Raw genomic sequence first — 16141 nt, forward strand, 5'->3', positions numbered from 1 at the left:
GAGTGGGGGCTGGGAAATTCTTAGGATACCTGATCACGAGCCGGGGAATAGAGGTCAATCCCGATCAAATCGAAGCAATAAAGAGGCTGAATCCACCGAGCAATCCGAAGGAGGTACAGGTTCTAACCGGGATGCTAGCCGCACTTAACCGGTTCATCTCCAAGTTTGCGGATCATTGCCGCCCATTTTATCAGCTTTTGAAGAAGTGGACAGGGTTTTTGTGGAGCGAAGAATGCGACAAGGCCTTTCGGGACTTGAAGGAGTACTTGGCAAGGGCACCCATGCTAGCCGCGCCAGAGCCGGGTGAAGATTTATTTATGTACTTGGCAGTATCCGATCATGCCGTGAGTGTCGTGCTGTTGAAGGATGGGGGGATCCAGCAACTCGTGTACTATATCAGCAAGACCTTGGTCGATGCCGAGAAGAGGTATTTGCCTCTGGAGAAGTTAGTGTTGGCCCTTATCCATGCCACGAGGAAGCTGCCGCACTATTTCCAAGCCCACACGGTCTATGTGTTAACCGAGTATCCTTTACAGTCACTTTTGAGAAGATCTGACTTCACAGGACGGATAGCCAAATGGGGAACTAGGCTAGGTTCCTTCGACATACCGTACCGACCACGACATTCGGTGAAGGGCTAGGTCCTTGCAGATTTTGTCGCTGAATTCTCCCCCAGAAATGGCAGAGAGATGATCTGCCACGTAGAAGCTTGCTCATGGAAGGTTTTCGTGGACGGAGCCTCAAGTTCCCAGGGAGCCGGTGCCGGGATCGTTATCTTCTCTCCCGAAGGGATTCGGCTGGAGCACTCTTTTAGGTTGGGATTTAAGGCCTCCAACAATGAGGCCGAGTATGAGGCCTTGCTCGCCGGACTAAGAACAGCATTGAAGCTTGGTGCTCGGAGCGTGGAAATACATTCAGATTCTCGGCTGATCGTCAATCAAGTCCAGCGAAGTTTTGAAGCTAGAGATCCTCGGATGAAGGCGTACTTGTGCACGGCAAAAATGATCATAAGCAAATTCGTCTCGGTGAAAGTGTCCCAAGTGGGACGGGCACAGAACAGGCACGCCGACTCCTTAGCCACGCTGGCATCATCAAGCGTCGAAGACGTGCCTCGGCTGATCAGGGTGGAGTTTATAGCTGAACCAAGCATCCAGGTCCCCGATGAGGTTACAATCAGGGTGGATAGCGTCGACACAGTTTCATCACCTGCGCCGTGTTGGATTGATCCCATCGTAGCTTTCCTGGCCGAGAATATAGTCCCGGAGGATGAAAAGGAGGCCAGTAAGATACGTAGGAAGGCAGCCCGCTATTGGTTATCAGCAGACGGTAGGTTGTACCGAAGATCTTTCGGAGGCCCATACTTGTTATGCTTGCCCCCCGAGAAAGTTCTCGAGATTTTAGCCGAGCTTCACGATGGGATATGCGGGAGCCACGTGGGGGGGCGTTCCCTGGCACATCGGGCGATGACCCAGGGGTTTTGGTGGCCAAAGATGCAAAGGGACGCCGCCGAATACGTTCTAAAATGTGATCAATGCCAAAAGCATGCCCCTTTGATTCACCAACCCGCCGGTCAACTCAATCCGATTAGCCGCCCTGGCCGTTTGCACAATGGGGGCTGGATATCCTCGGTCCATTTCCGCGGGCTACGGGGAACTGCCGGTTCGTAATTGTCGCCGTCGATTACTTCACCAAGTGGGCCGAGGCCGAGGCCCTCGCGAATATCCGGGACACAAATGTGAAGAGATTCGTTTGGAAGAATATAGTGACCAGGTTTGGGGTGCCGGAGTCGTTAATATCCGATAATGGGTTACAGTTCGACAGTAGAGCTTTCCGCATTTTCTGCGAGGACCTCGGCATAAAAAACAAGTATTCTACCCCGGCGTACCCTCAGAGTAATGGATTGGCAGAAGCTACGAACAAAGTAATACTGAACGGATTAAAGAGAAGGCTAGACGGCGCAAAGGGCGGTTGGGCCGAGGAGCTGCCGAACGTACTCTGGGCTTACCGAACTACCCCCAGGAGATCCACGGGGGAAAGCCCATTTTCCTTGACTTACGGATCAGAAGCCGTCATACCAACCGAGGTAAACTTATGTAGCGCACGGGTCGCAGGGTTTGACCCCGAGCAAAACGAGGAAATGATGGTCGGGCTTTTGGATAGCTTGGAGGAATGCCGTGAGATGGCCACCGTGCGACTCGCAGAGTACCAGCAAAGGCTCGCTAGAAGATACAACCAAGGCATAAGACTCAGGGAATTCAACGCGGGAGACTTGGTCCTGAGAAAGGCTTTGGGGGGTATGCGAGATACCAACTCTGGGAAGCTAGCTCAAACGTGGGAAGGGCCCTACAGGGTAACTGCAATCGCAGGTGCGGGAGCATATTATTTGGAAGACCTAGACGAGAGACCTTTGTCGCGGCCGTGGAACGTTCATAACCTAAAAAAGTTCTATCACTGATCGGCCATGTAAAAAAAAAAAAAAAAAAAAAGGGGAAGGGAGAGAGAAAGAAGTGGGGGCATATGGTTGAAGCATCGCTGTTGTATAAAGGCTAATGAAAATGACGGTTCATGCTGATTACTGATATCCCATTTTACGAAACTATGGCAGCCTTATTATTTCTATCTTAAGGACAGAAGCTTGTCTCTCGGCTCGATCCATATCGCCGAGCAGGTGTAAACCTTATCATTTCTATCTTAAGGGCAGAAGCCTGTCTCTCGGCTCGATCCATATCGCCGAGCAGGTGTAAACCTTATCATTTCTATCTTAAGGACAGAAGCCTGTCTCTCGGCTCGATCCATATCGTCGAGCAGGTGTAAACCTTATCATTTCTATCTTAAGGGCAGAAGCCTATCTCTCGGCTCAATCCATATCGCCGAGCAGGTGTAAACCTTATTATTTCTATCTTAAAGATAGAAGCCTGTCTCTCGGCTCGATCCATATCGCCGAGCAGGTGTAAACCTTATCATTTCTATCTTAAGGGCAGAAGCCTGTCTCTCGGCTCGACCCATATCGCCGAGCAAGTGTAAACCTTATCATTTCTATCTTAAAGACAGAAGCCTGTCTCTCGGCTCGATCCATATCGCTGAGCAGGTGTAAACCTTATCATTTCTATCTTAAGGGCAGAAGCATGTCTCTCGGCTCGACCCATATCGCCGAGTAGGTGTAAGCCTTATCATTTCTATCTTAAGGACAGAGGCCTGTCTCTCGGCTCAATCCATACCGCCGAGCAGGAGTAAACCTTATCATTTCTATCTTAAGGGCAGAAGCCTGTCTCTCGGCTCGATCCATATCGCCGAGCAGGTGTAAGCCTTACCATTTCTATCTTAAGGGCAGAAGCCTATCTCTCGGCTCAATCCGTATCGCCGAGCAGGTGTAAACCTTATTATTCCTATCTTAGGGACAGAAGCCTGTCTCTCGGCTCGATCTATAAAGCCGGTAAACAGGCCAAATCCCCGCTTCATGACGAAACAGGACTTGGCCTACCGGTAGGTATCGCACAAATACGGAACGAAAGAATAGAGAAACAGCAAGAATTAATTGCAAACATTAGAAAATCATTGTCTCGGCCGCAAAACAAGGCGGCCATTTGAGTTTCAAGACCAGCAAAAATTAAAATTGTTTAATCACCACAACCCGGTGATATGGGCAAACCAAGACAGGAAAGTAAACAAAGAAAGTCTCTTTAAAGCAAATGGGGCAAAGTTCGATAATCATGATGCGGAGGTTGCAGGGCGTTCTTAGGCCTCGGACTCGAACGGTTGCTGCTGGACGGGATTGTGAACGGGAACTTGGCCGAGCTGATCTCCAAGGCAAGGATGGCTGACCACTTCTGGCTCTTCCATCCCCACGTGGGAATCAATCTGTTCCACCAATTCCCTTAGGCTGGTCGTTTCTGCCTCGTCAGCACGTCCGGCTGCGGTCATCGGCTCCGGCGGGGGGACTGGAAATGGGATCTGGTCGGGGTTCCTCAAAGGAGAATCCTCGAGGACCCCCAAAGCCTGCAGAGCGGCCAACCAACCCTCCTCGAAGCCAAGCCGCCGTGCCTCGTGAATGACCGGCTCTACCGAGTTCTCCGCATCCGCGAATCCCTCCTAGTACCACTTGTTCTCGCTCTCCTCCAAAGCCGCCCTCATATCACCCAGCTCCTCGGACCGTGCACTGAGCTTACTCTCAGCTTCTCCCAACTTGAGCTCGGTCTCCCCCAGCTGAACTTCCAGTTCCTTATACCTTTTCTCCACGGCCAGCCTCGCCTTCTCTGCAGCAGCAGCCTTCTTCTCGGATATCGCAGCAGCCACCGCTTTCTCCTTCGCGGTTACCTCGGCCATGTCCTTCAGAGCTCTCTCTCGGCCAGCATCCTCCGCCAGATCTGTGACGAGACGGTCAAGGATGTAGGCCAGCTGTGCAGCCTGGCAAAGAATATGTACGAAAACGTTAAAAAAAAAAAAAAGGCTTGGTCTTACCGCGACAGTGTGCCATTGCAGCCGTCGCCCCATCGATTTGTCGGTGCCATCTTCGAAGGCACGCACATCCTCGGGCAGAAGAAGCCCCCGAGCCAAAGTCTGGGCGATGTGGCCACCGGTCCCTTTCCCCCAGACGTGTACACAAGCATCCGAGGGAAGAGGTTTGCCATCCAGCATAAAGGAGGGCTGCCACGCGGGCACGGCACAGGAAGAAGACACCACGTTCAACCCCGTCTGGGTCGCGAGTTCGCGAATCACGATGCCGCTCGAGGGACGAGGGGGCGTTTTTGACCGCGCATAAACTGGGTCGGCTGGAGTTTGTTCGGTAGTGCGCGGCCTCTTTCTTTGCCGTGTAGGAGCTGTCGGCGATGGTGGACTAGGCTGGGTGCGACCTTGAGTTTGTTCTTGTTGCTGCTGATTCCCGGCAGACCGGGCTCCGGGGACAAAACGAGTGATTGACATTACCTTTCGAGTCACCATAACTTCGCCTGATGACTCGCCAACGACTTCTGTATCTGTGGGTGGGGGTTCCTGGTCAACTTGAACTTCTTGTTGGGTGGGGGCTTCTTGCTCGATCTGTTCGTGTGCACGTTCTCTTTGTGCTCGGGAGACACGTTCGGCTGATTGGTCCCTCACGGGTGGAATCTCGTCAGAACAAATGTGCCGGGGACCGAGTTCGCGTGCCTCGCCTGCTGTGAACTTGGGGGGAAGAAAGTTTGCGTGCCGAATGTCTATGTAAGAGAGAAGGGGGCTGTCAACTAGCAGAGATTGACTAAAATTCTGCCAAGTGGTATACACGGGGTCGACTCCGAGTATAAGATGAGAGGCCCGAAGCTGCCCGTCTGTGTGAACGAAGATCTCGGATCTGAGGATGAAGTTAAGATCCCTTACATGCACGGCTCTAACGTCTGGGGCGAACACCTTGCCATCTGAAATAACCAATAGAAATGAAAATCAGAGTACGCAAAGTGCTCGTGCATGTATATCCGAGCATAAACTCAAAAAAAAAAATGTACATAATAATGAAAAGAAAAAAGAGAATTAATGATCAGGACGAACCCACTTCTCGCCTAGTAAGCGGAAAAGGAAATTCGCCGACAAACCAATTGCCGCGCACCAAAACGAACTCTCCAGCAGAATTTCTATTTGAATCGGGCAGGTAGGATATCAGCCGTACCCTCATGTCTCTCACTTTGAGGTAGTAATTCGTTTTCTTACTTCCACATAGACTGTACATATGGTTTATATCATGCTGGTTTAGCTGTAAACTGAAGGTCTGGTTTAATCTACTCACACAACTCACTAGACGGTAAAAATTGGGAGGAAGTTGGTCTGGGCACAGGCTGTAGTACCTAAGTGTGTCTATTATCAGGGGGTCTATGGGAAACCTCACCCCACCCTCCAAGATGGCCATTAAAGGGAAGAAGGCAGTATTGCCCCCTCTATGAAGTGCCATCTCGCTTTTGTGACAATACGCAACCTCCACATCGTTGGGGATGTCGAAGGCCTGCCTAAAGGTAGCTAAGGCCGCAGCTGTATCTAAAAGATATGAATACCCCATCCTAGGACCCTAAAATTTAAGACGAAGTGGAGATATGGAAAAAAGAAGTGTAGAAAACTTACTGTGGGTTCTAAGGAGAGAGAAATTTCTGGGCTGGAGTATGAAGACGCAGATGAATGCGCGGCAGAGAAGAAGTTGCAGAATTCAGAGTTTGTAAAGTAAAGGAATAGTTTTGAAAGTACCTTTTATAGTGAACCCAAAACGGATGGGCAGCAGTTAACCAGCCATTATGGAGATTGATTAACAAGCTATGATGACTCCAACACCCGATACAAACTGCGCCTCCTCAGTTCAAGAAGCGTCAGGCAATGATGAGGGTTGTAACGCTTGGCCAGATCCAGCGCGCCTTTTTAGGGCGCATTAATGGAACCCTGCAACGCCCCAGACATCGCTTCACTGAACACGTAACGTGCGCTCTTTGAAGTTCCTTGATTCACGCCGGGCGCCGAGCATAAATCAAGGGGGGGCTAATGTGCGGCATCCAAACTGTTGGGCCCACTCAGCCCCTAGCCTCCACTCCGAATGCACAGTAATTGGGCCCAACTCTCATTCGCCCTAAGGCCCAACCCTCACTATCGCAGTCCGGGGGCCCGAGCTTCACTACTAAAGTTATGCTCGGCATATTTTTACCGAGCATGTTCGGAAAGGTCACTGAACGGCGCATCATCTTTGTTTTGCTCAGAGAAGTCCCTCTAAGCGCCACTGCCTAGCTCTAAACTGAAGTGGGCACCAAGTCCCAAAGCCACCCAAGCCTAGAGTCTCACTTACCATCCCCCTGATTGGACCCTCCGTAGCACTAAGCGCGCACCGACTCTGCCGAGCTGCCGACAGGGGTGGGAACCAAGTCCCAAAGCCACCCATACCTGACCTCCCACTTAGAGAAAATCTTACTAGACCCTCTGTGGCACAAACTATGAGAGCATTGATAACCTACATCTGAGCTGAGAACTATAAATAGGAGGGGAGGATAAGAGAGAAGGGTTGGTTGAAAAGAGGGTAGAGAATAGTGGGAATAGGAAAGTGAAATGGAGAGAATATCTGAGGGGAGGAAGAGGAAGTAGTGTGTTGCCGAGGAAGAGAAAAGTGATCTCATTGAGTCTTTAGTTGGAGAACGACCCATAGTAGGAAATTCAGCCCAACAAACAAATAAGTTGTGAGCCCAAGTGGGGCTGAGCCCATAGGCCTCATTTGCGACCCGCACAATATGCTATGATTTTAGGGGATTTTTTAATATTGAAAGATCACTTACTATTCATATTACTAGCATTTAATTGTCAAGTTTGGTTAATATTCTGAATACGTAATGTTTGTGTTGTATGCTACATATACAATATGTTTACTTTTTTTTTTTTTAAAGGACTAAAATTTCATTTAATATGCAATATGAGTTAAATCAAAATATAAGGATTCCAAAGCACGAGACATATATGTATATTAGTTATAAATCTTGCCCCTCTAAGAGCATCTCCAACAGCTCCTGTATATCTAAATTTGGAGCACCAAATGCCACTGTTCACGCTCCAGCAGCTCTCTAAATGCACAGATTCTCCAAAAAAATTTTTGAAGTTGCTACAGTAATTCTCTTAATTTAGAGAACACTGTAGCAACTCCAAACCATTATTTCATCTTAAAAAATACCCGGCTGAATAAAAAAAATTCTTTCTCTTTCCTCCTCTCTTCTTTGTTCATCTCTCTCTCTCAAACAGTAACCCAATCAAAACACCAACACAATAACAAATCAAGAACAAGGAAAAATACAAATTTAATTAGAACAACAAATCTAAAATCAAAACAAAAACAACAGATCAAGAGCATGAAAGCCTATCTAAGCTCCATTGTAACAACAAATTGAATCAGAACAAGATTAAAAAAAAAAGAAAAAAAAAAAAAAGAGAGACAAAGCTGATCTGACCCAGCCTGGTGGTGGGGAGGATGACGAGTGGCAGCGAAGCGGCGGTGGAAGCCCAGGCCGATCTCTCCTCTCTCTCTCTCTGATGTGAAGAGGAAATGATTTTGCTGGAACGTTCTTGAAGAGGAGAAAAAGAAATAAAAGAAGGGGGTGGAGGACACGTGTCTGGAGGGGAATGACATGAAAGAATAAAAAATTCTAATTAAGAAATTCTACCACTATATTTTCACAATAAATTTTAAGTAACAGGTTGTTATAAGTTAATATTGGCGAGAAAAAAAATAATTTCAGTAGTGAATTCAAATTAGAACTAGTAACAACTTTTTACATAAAATTTGTTGTGAAAGTATTGCGTAAAATGTTGTGGATGTAACACATCTCATAAAATATAGTTGTTAAAAAAAGAATAAATGATGATAAAAAAATAATAAAGAATGAATGAAGAAATAATATTTAAATAAAATAAAGAATGGAATAGAGAATCTGTTGGAAGTGTATTTGAAAAAGTGAATATGTAAAAATTAAATATCACTGTTCATTCTCCAAATAGTACAAAAATTTGAAGAAGCTGCTGGAGATGCGCTAAAGGTCAAATCTTGGTTACGCCACTGCTTTATACACTATGTTTTTAGTGTATTATTGTTACTCAAGACGAAGTGATTAACTTTGGTGATGGTCATGGCATAACAGATCAATCTTCAAAGGAAATTGCCACTTTGATTTTGTAGTAGATTCATAAAACTATTTGAGAAATAGAGCATTTATTCCAAGTAAAATATGGAAGCCTCAATTCAATAATTAAGAACCACCCAAATAAAAAAATTTAAAAGAAAAAGAAGGGGGGGGGGGGGGGGGGGGGGAGGGGGGGGTGCTTGAATTGCTTATAGGAAGCCTGGGGCATTTAAGACGCCTTATGTTTAGGATATATGATTTTTAGCAAAATCCAACGGAGATAAACACATCGCGACTTGAAGATCGACGTGTTTGATTTTGTCTCAACAGGATGATGTAATATAGATTTTTATTCATTTTAGTTTTTTTTTTTTTTTTTGAGAAGGAAATTCATTTTAGTTGATAAGAACAAAAGATTTGTAGGATTTTAGTTGTAAAATATAATAAGAATACTATATTATTACATAACTGATAACAAATACAAAACCGAGACATGTATTAAATTGATAAAAACAATTCAATAGAAAATTTTGATAAGAACAAAAGATGTGTTTGATTGACAAAAACTGTGTATTAAAAATCTGTTAATAAAAAGTTAGTAGTAAAATTATCATTAAAAGTATATGTAAAATTATGTGGAACAATACATAATCATGTCACTAACTTCAATTTGACAGCTTAGAGTGTATATTAGTAAATTATTTTAAGAAATTTTTTATAGAAAAATAAAAAAGTAACTAACAATTTTTACTCCTTTTTTAATTTTCAATAAAAAGTATATGATTTTAAAATCTTTATTTTTTATTTTTTAATTTTGGTAAAAGAGATGATATCATAAACTAAGGAGAAACAACAGAAACAGGACATAGTCTGTTAAAGTACAAACCATTGTTACGTTGTTCAAAGAACACAAAAACGTCCACAGGCGGACTTTCAAAAATTCTAAAATCTAAGTCTTGAGCAGCACCTAACCTTGCAAGTTCGTCTGCACATTGATTCGACTAACAGAAACAGTGTTTAAAATGCACCAGCTGAAACTTGGTGATGAGCAACTTGCAATCATCCAAGATGGGAGAGATCACATCATTGACATAACCTGTCTTACAAAAAATATCCACAATGGATTTAGCATCCATTTCTACAATAAGAGAGGGAATCATCAAGTTACTACACAGCAATAATCCATCCCTTAAACCCCATAATTCAGCCACAAAACTATTTGTGCTCCCTATATGCCTTGAAAATCCAGAAATCCACTCCCCATGACTGTCACACACAACTCCTCCACAACCAGCCAAGCCCGTACTACTTGCCGCACACCCATCTGTATTTAACTTGATCCATCCCTTAGGAGGCTTCTCCCAGCGACATGCAACAACCACTCTTGGCACGGGACACCTTGGAGAGCTAACACAGTACATGAACTCAGTGAATAGATTCTCAATTTCAGTTAAGAGCTTCAGATTCTGAGGTTTCCTAGAGAATACCGTCTGATTCCTATCTTTCCAAATCATCAAAATAGTAAAGGAAAAAAGCATGCTCCAATGATTTCTACCATACAATGCCCTACTGCCCTTACTCCCATTCATAGGTAACCACTCTTGAAGATCGCTACTCCAAAAGGCTTGATTTGTGTATCTAACACCCAGTTGCAACCAAATAGCCCTAACCCGAGCACAATCTCGTAGAGCATGTAAGATTGATTCCTTATCTTCTTGACAAATAGGGCATAATTCATCATCCCCCTTCCCCCACCTAACAAGGTAGCCTTTAACACAATGCTATCATGCACACATCTCCAAATAAAGGTTTCAATTCTAGGTAAGGTATTGATTCTCCAAATCCACCCCGTAGACAAATAAGGCATATAATTAGTATGATCAGCCAATTTATAAGCACTTTTAACATCGAACCCACCTCTGGTACTGCTAGCCCAAACTAATCTGTTAGTCCCTCTGCTTGTGATAGACACCGGAGTAGCTAGGATCAAATTCTTAATGTCCACAGGCAGGACAAAAGGAATACGACCCCAATCCTAACCCGAGTAAGTCAAAACATCCTTCACCTCAAGTAATTCAGCTTCACGGGTCAAAGGACCTAGAATTCTATGACGAATGGGACCCCCTTTGATCCAATTTCCAAGCCAGAAACTCTGATTACTATCTCTACCCACCAGCCACATACTACCTTTATTGAAAACCTCCCTACTCTATTCATAGCTGTCCATACCTGAGAGCACAGAAAGCGATCTGCATTTAAGGCCCTTATTCTCCTACCAGAATAGTATTTTTGCTTTAATACCCTAGCCCAAAGCATATCTTGCTCTGTGTGCAACCTCCAATTCAGTTTTGCAAGGAGAGTAGTGTTCCTCCCTCTTGCCGTTTAAAGACCAAGGCCTCCTTCATCCTTAGCTCTAGTAACTTTTTGCCACCCAACCCAGTGCATCTTCCTTTGATTCTCCGTAGTACCCCACAAAAAATTTCGGTTCACCCAATCTATACCATCCAAAACTCTTCCTGGAAGAGTAGCACACTGCATTACATAGGAAGGAATAGCCGCTGATGAGGCTTGGATAAGAACCGCATGCCCTGCCAAAGAAAGCAAATTTGCTTTCCAACCCGCTAATTTCTGTTTTACTCAGTCAAGAATAAAATTATACTCTCAAGAAGACGTGCCCGGCTGTCTAATAGGAATAGCCAAATACTTTCCTAGGTAGGGAGTGGAAGCAAAGCCAAGGATGTCACAAAAAGCCTCCCTATCATCCATATCAACATTTGGAGAAAAGAAAACCCTCAACTTGGCTTCACTGATTGTTTGCCCTGACATCTTGCAAAACTCATCAAGCACATCCCTTACAGCGCAGCAGTTATCATTATCTACTTTGGGAAACAGAACCAAGTCGTCCGCAAACATCAAATGGGATACTGAGGGGCCTCTTTGAGCAACTTTGATCGAACTCCAAAGCTTAGCACTACATTTTTCCTCAGTAAGCTGCCCAAGAAAATCCATGCACAGAATGAATAGATAGGGAGAAAGGGGATCCCCTTGCCTTATCCCTCTTGAAGGGTATATCGGCTCCAACACTTCCCCATTGAAGACAATCGAAGTAGAAACCGTTGTCATACAACTCATGATAGTATCGATCAGGTCAGTAGGCAAATTAACTCTAATAAGCATATCTCGAATGAAACTCCACTCCAATTTATCATACACCTTCTCAAGGTCAATCTTCAAAGCCATGTACCCAACTTTCCCTTTCTTTTTACTAAGAGAGTGGATGACTTCCTGCTCTATTATAGCATTATCAATACCCTTTCTACCCGGAACAAAAGCTGAATGGCACAGGGAGATGAGCTTGTCCAGAAACGGCCCTAACCTGGCAACAATAATTTTTGACACAATTTTATACACCGTGTTACATAGGCTGATGGGTCTATAATTACTGAGTGTCTCTGGACCTTGAATCTTAGGAATAAGGGCAATATGAGTACTATTAAGATACTCCGGAACTCTCCTATCAGTAAAGACTTTTTTTACTTCATTGATAATTGAACTACCCACAGTAAGACAGAACCTTTGGAAAAACCCCGCATGCAGTCCATCCGGCCCAAGAGCCTTAAAGGCTTTTACAGACCATAAAGCGGCCTTAATTTCCTATTCTGACACCTCTCCACTAATACCACATTTTTCTTCCTCTGATAACCTAGTCTGCCAAGCAGAAATCCTAGGAGNATAGAAAGTCGTATTCCTATCCCTTGAATCATCCAATTAACTCTAGATTTTAACGCCCAAATTTCATCTTCCTGATTTAGTACAGTATCGAGGTCCCTAAGGAGATCATTCTCCAGGTTAAGAAGAAAAACCACGGTTGCACAGCCATAGTTCTCTGGATGCCATTTAACCTTGCCATGATAGTCTTTTTCCTAGCAAACATTACCAAACTGCTCTTGTTCCACATGGTTGCCTCATTAGTGAATGTCTCAATAGCCTACACCAAACCCATACTCTGCCTCCAAGCCTGATTAACAATGGTAGGGAAGGTGCAATTAGACAGCCAACAAGTTTGAAGCTTAAATAATTTTCTCCTATTCTCATGGACTCTAGGCTGCAACTCCATCAAAACCGAGAGTGATTAGAATGGCACCTTGTGAGATGGACCACATGAGCCTAAGGATACATCAGACACAATTGAGAGTTAACAGAAAACCTATCAATCCTCTCCTGTATAAGAGCCTGAATCTCCCTTCTGTTAGTCTAGGTAAACTGTGTACCCGAGAAACCTAAATCAATCATGTTACAGGCATCCAAACACTCCTTAAACTGAAGAGCTTTATTTACACTCAACCCCCTTCCTCCAAATTTATCTCCCTCCATTAGCGGCTCATTAAAATCACCCGCCATAATCCACGGCATATCATGAACCTCAGCATCATCTTAAGATTACCCCATAAAACCTGCCTTTCAGCACACCTGGGACTAGTATAAATCGTAGATAATAACCAATAAAGGTTAAAGGACCGTACCTTAACAATCACATGAATTTCCTGCTCCGTGTTTGCTAACTAGGATATCTCCACTCTATCTTCATTCCACAACAGCTATAAACCACCCGCATAAGCAATTGTATCGGTGTGAATATCTCCATCAAACAGCAACTTGTCCGTGATCTCCTTAGCTCTGTCTCCCCTAACCCGAGTCTCCATCACTATTAAAATAGCTAGATCATGATTGCGGACCAACTCTCTAACATAACTTTTAAAGGTAGGCTTCTGCACGCCTCTACAATTCCAGGCAATAATATTCATAATGGATATAAGAGCAAGGGTCAAACACTCATCAGCAGGACATAGGATCTTTACCACTACCTCAAAACCCACCTATTAGCTTCCAATCCATCTTCAGAGTTGCACTTATACCCAGTACCTCCAATAACCATACCCACAACGGATTGCACATGCTCTTCCACGCAGGGACCACCAGAACAAATTCGCCCTCAGTACCTGCTACAGTTCACGGAGGCGTCATCAACCACGCTCTCTACCTCCGTTGATCGAACCATCTCCAGACCCAGCTCGGATGCACACAGTTTTTGATAGGCGTGAACCTCGAAGTCTCCACCATCATGTTCGCGAGCTTCGACAAGCGCGATCCTCGGAATCTCCACTTCGATGATAGCGGGTTGGGCTTCCGTAGCTGCTTCCTGATTGGACTTGCCATTGGGAGGAGCAAGGTTTGGCACCGATGTGGAACACAGAGAGTTGTTGGTGGCTTGAAGAACAGGGGAACTACCCTTACTGTCAGCGACATTGGAGTTTGTCCTAGACCGGGCTAGAGCTTTCTTACTTTAATTGAAGCTTGTGGGCTGGGCTTAGTAGCCAATTTTGCCTTTTCCATCGTAATGACCTTCTTCCCATTCTCAGACAATGTTGGGCTTAGACTTGAAATGTTAGGCCCTTTAACTCTTTAAAACCTTCCAACTCCATGACACTACAAGCACCTTGGGCCCCATTCCTCACCTTAGGTGGTGAACTTTTCCTTCTGATCTCTCTTGAAAGCCTGGCCGGCTCACCCCTTGAATACCCTTCAATATTCCACTGAGCATTCCCAACATAACGGCGTGGTTGTGGTCCCATATTGGAATTTTTGTTTTTTGCTCCATTCACCTTGCGCTTCACCATGATGTTGAAGAGACTTGAAGAGATGAGACTTGTGTCTACTCTAAAATTTGCATATTTGACGGAGAAACTATAATGTTGGTCATTAAAATTTACCTATTGAGTATTTTTAGTCCAAGAAGTTTCAAGTGAATACTATTATTATTATTTTTTTTTGGGAGAGAGAGTGCTATTGGTTCCTGAAATTTTAATAATGAGCCTAGTTTTTCCATTGATTTCCATTAGTTTTTTTGTCTATATGTTTAACCGAACAATGACATGGTAATTTTATTAATGATGTGACAATTTTTTATCATTAAAAAATTACACATCAAAATAGGATTAAGCTTGGTTCACCAATCAAACCCAATTCTATTTGTATCTTGCGTTAATTTTCTTGGTAACCAAACACTAACAAAACTTCTACCAACATTCTCCAATTGTTGAGATCTGACTTGCCAAATTTACCACCGCCTACCTTCTTAGTTTCTAGCTATTAGATTCCCCACCGCTTGGCAAGCTGTAGTACTTGTTGAAAATCAAATACATATTGAAAACATTCTCCAGGTTTAGAGATTTAACATAATAGTAGTAATAATTATTAGGATAATGAAAGAAAAACCGCAACTCATATAATTCTCCGAAGAACATTGGAATCTTCAAGATCAGTTAGTCTAACATCAACATTTGGAAGGCATCTCCCTTTATAATATATTTTCTAGTGGACGATCAAAAGTGTATCTCCGTCTTTTTTATTTTATCGCATATGGTCCTATTCTTGTTATTTGTTCTTTTTTATTCAAATTGGGGTTTTAATTTTAAATTCTTTGTTTTAGAGAGAGTGGGGTGGTACTACAGCTTGGAGAAGCGAGTAGGTCAATGTAAGTCTTGTAAGATGCGAATTGCTAAGAAAATTGATGTAAGATCCAAGAATAATTAGTTTTATTTCTGTTTTGTTGCAAAGAAAATCATCGTAAAGACCCACATGGAAATGGGTTTGATTTGAGAACGTCAGATATCAATGATTGGAGATTATAAGTAGTAGTTTTGTTTGGTTACTAAATGGAAGATCCAAATAGAACTAGGCTTGATTTTGGGAGAATCAAGCTAATGTGTAATTTTTTAATGATAAAAAGTTGTCACATCATTAAAAATTGCCACATTATTATTCTGTTAAACACAGACAAAGAAACTATCAGAAGTTTATGGAAGGATTATTAATGTTTACTGTTGAAACTTCAAGAACCAGTAATGCTCACTTGAAACTTCAGAGACTAAAAGCGCTCAATAGGTTAATTATAGAGATCAACATTATAGTTTAGTCTATTTCAATTTCGCAAAAACTTTAAACTTGTTTTACACATCGCTTGTTTTATATATATTGAAGAGGCGAAATATAAGATTGACGGGTCCTTGCAAAGTGGGCTGGACGGTTCCTCATCCATGGGCTGACGACAGACTGGCCCGTTGTGTGCAAGACATTTTTGGGGACGGATCCATCGTCAACAGATACAACCTAGACGGGTCTGCTTGCCACATGTTAGGCAGAATCCCTAGATGAGAATACTTGCGACACACACCATAGTATCTTAAGGAAAATAGAATCTTAGCAGAAAGAGGATTCTATTAGCGGCGCGCATTAATGAGGATCTTCTCTATAAGCAAAAGATTTGTCCATCACATTTTGGACTTCTCAAGAGGATTTCTACAAGGAAATGACTTCAACTCCAAGTAAAAGAGGTCAACTTTCGACTACTATAAAAGCACCAATACCCTCACAAATCGAGGTACGCATAATTGACCCTCTCTAACACTCTGGAGTTGTAAAAGATTCTAACTTGACATTCGGAGAGTATTTGGCCGGCACCACATCGGTGCTCTTTGTTA

The sequence above is a fragment of the Quercus suber genome, unplaced genomic scaffold, assembly GCF_002906115.3.
Source record: "Quercus suber isolate HL8 unplaced genomic scaffold, Cork oak 2.0 scaffold_13, whole genome shotgun sequence".
Classification (NCBI taxonomy): Eukaryota; Viridiplantae; Streptophyta; class Magnoliopsida; order Fagales; family Fagaceae; genus Quercus; species Quercus suber.